A 2,500-nucleotide genomic window follows, 5' to 3' on the forward strand; every position below is an offset into this window, starting at 1 on the left:
AAAGAGCTAGGGGAAGCTCTTAAGGAATGTAAAATGCAACCGATGAAAAAGAAGTCCAAAAACAAAAGTGATTATGCCAGGATGAAGAAGGATATAATAACAAACAAAATGAGCATTGAAAACATACTACCAGTGTTAGCGAAGAGCAAAAGGTCAAAACCATTACACACACAGCATAGGAAAATACTTCAGAACACTCCAAATCAAATAGGATTCATCACATTTAAAAACAGTAATAAAAGTAGCAGAAACAAAAGACATTGTCATGTGAATTCATTGCGGTAGCTTTAAAAACATTTTCTATTGGTTCATTCTCTGATTGATATTTGCTAGGAAACCCCCTGTATTGCGAGACACCCTGCAAAATACTGTGATAACAAATTAAGACATTAAAGAAAGCATATACGGGTAATATCACTAACAATGTATTGTTTATACAGGGCTGCTGCTGGAAGTCAAACAGAATAACAAATCAAAGGAATTATATATGGTAAATTAAGTTTCATACATTCAACAGCCATACTGCATTATTGATTTCTTAAAGTTGTGATCAGTATTTTAGCATTACTTCTCAGCATCCTTTGTAAGACTGTCCAGGACAAAGACAAACATAATATATGTTAAACATGAAGATCAGCGTAAATCATTAAAAGGTCTTGCTCATATATCCACTAATTAAGGAAAGACAGAATGCATTATTAAATATGGCAAACCTGAGAAAGTAATCTCTATTCTGACTGTTTAATGTTTTCAGATTTCGGTGTTTAGGGTTCGATATTATAACATTCGATGTTTAGGAACTTTGATGTTATAATATAGACCCCCTTTCACAAAGCCAAACTGTTGAGGGTCAAATCTAATAAGAGTCTTGATATTGTAGTTTATAAGGTCAGTTGAAGTATGTTCTATGACTTTGCAGATGAGACTTGTAAGGTTGATAGGTCTATAATTACCCAGGTCAGTTGTAAGGCCATCCATATGGGGCAGCATCACCACTGCAGAGTTCTACTCATCGGGGCCAAACAAGAAGAAAAAATTAAGTTAAACAGTTTAAGGAGTGGAAAATAAACAACAAAATACTTGTTAGGTAGAAATGTGTTAAACTTAAGACTTCATGAGGATAACTAAATAAAGAGAAATTACTACATTAAAACAGTCAGAAGCCAAATTATGAGATATTAAACAGCCAGTCACATTTAAGTAATACAATTCAGCTTAGTCTTCAAAACACTATAAATAGACACCATTCAATTAAGACCAGGTGGTTTAGCAGCTGCATAAAACAACTAGGAAAATAGTCTCTTTCATAGAGATGATTACTACAACCTCCCTGCATTTCCTTTATGTACTTTTTCCAAAACAAAAAAGACAAAGTAATTAAAACTCAAACAGTTCAAACTATGCTTTGCAAATGCATTGGTCATATCCTTCCTTTCTATATCATAGTTATGCTGATAGATTCTATGTTTGAAAGCCTTTTCCATCTTTCCTGTATAAAATGCTGGGAATAAAAGACATGTGGCTGCATAAACCAAGCTGATAGTATTACAATCATAATGCCTGGCACATTTTTTGGACTGTATAAAACATGGCAGTATTGTGAAGAGGCTGTGTCTTTTCAGATTTCCAAATGGTATTGTCTCTGATTTACCTTTAGAAGAATGATGATGCGGAGGGGAATGTATTGGTCAGATGTCCATTACTTGCTTTCTTTCATCTTCCTCCCTCCGAGTCACACACAGGTGTGCTGAACAACATGGGACATTCTCCTCTTGTTTATGAATAAGATGATGTAATAGATGAGACATGCTGTCATTAGAAGGACAGAATTTTGTAAGAACTGATTAGTCAAATGGGGAGTTGAATGCAGTAGAACATCCAGACAGGATAACCAGTGGTAATCTAATTCACCTAACTCAGTCCCATCAGTAGCTGCCAAACCATAAACAAAGCATACATTCTACTACCTCAGGTGCTTCCAACCACCACAAACCAGGGTACATTGTATCAAACACCCTTTTTTAATCCTTGATCCTTGATCATAAAATGTGGGAATCCTCCCTCCCAAATACAGGAACTACAATTCCCATTCACACCATCAAAACTGAACTTAAAAATTTCTTTCAAACTAAATCAAACTGTACTTGCAACACAGCAGGCCACATCAAGTAAGGATCTCTCAGCCTCTAGCCTTATGCTCTCTCTCAACTATTAACACCTCATAACTCCACCTCCTCCACACTTCCCACATTCCCCTGCCTGACTGCTGTACTTTCTCAGCATTTCCACCATGATGTAAACCAGAAATGCAATCATGTAAAATTGTGACGTGCATTTCTGTCATAAATGTTACTATATCTATTCATTGCTACTGTATACTGTTACTTTCTGTTCTGTTTTTGATAATCTATAGCTTTCTGCCTCTATATTCTACTTTTTTCATCTTTGGGAATTATTTCACCCAGGCAGTAACTGCAAATGGTCAGTTCTGGTCAGTGAA

General features: G+C 35.6%; 1 protein-coding gene across 4 annotated transcripts in view; it reads right to left on the reverse strand.

Moving 5' to 3' along the window:
- LOC122791085 (gap junction alpha-4 protein-like) overlaps positions 1-2,500 on the reverse strand; it is a 77,664-nt gene that overhangs the window by 24,674 nt on the left and 50,490 nt on the right. Inside the window, exon 2 of one of the 4 annotated variants that reach the window (XM_044058886.1) lies at positions 1,652-1,809. The exons of the other annotated variants lie outside the window; for them this stretch is intronic. The gene's annotated coding sequence lies outside the window, so the exon portion shown is untranslated. The remainder of the gene's footprint in view (positions 1-1,651; positions 1,810-2,500) is intronic. 4 annotated transcript variants of the gene reach the window in all.

Source organism: Protopterus annectens, chromosome 1.part2, assembly GCF_019279795.1.
Source record: "Protopterus annectens isolate FY-2018-M chromosome 1.part2, PAN1.0, whole genome shotgun sequence".
Classification (NCBI taxonomy): domain Eukaryota; kingdom Metazoa; phylum Chordata; order Ceratodontiformes; family Protopteridae; genus Protopterus; species Protopterus annectens.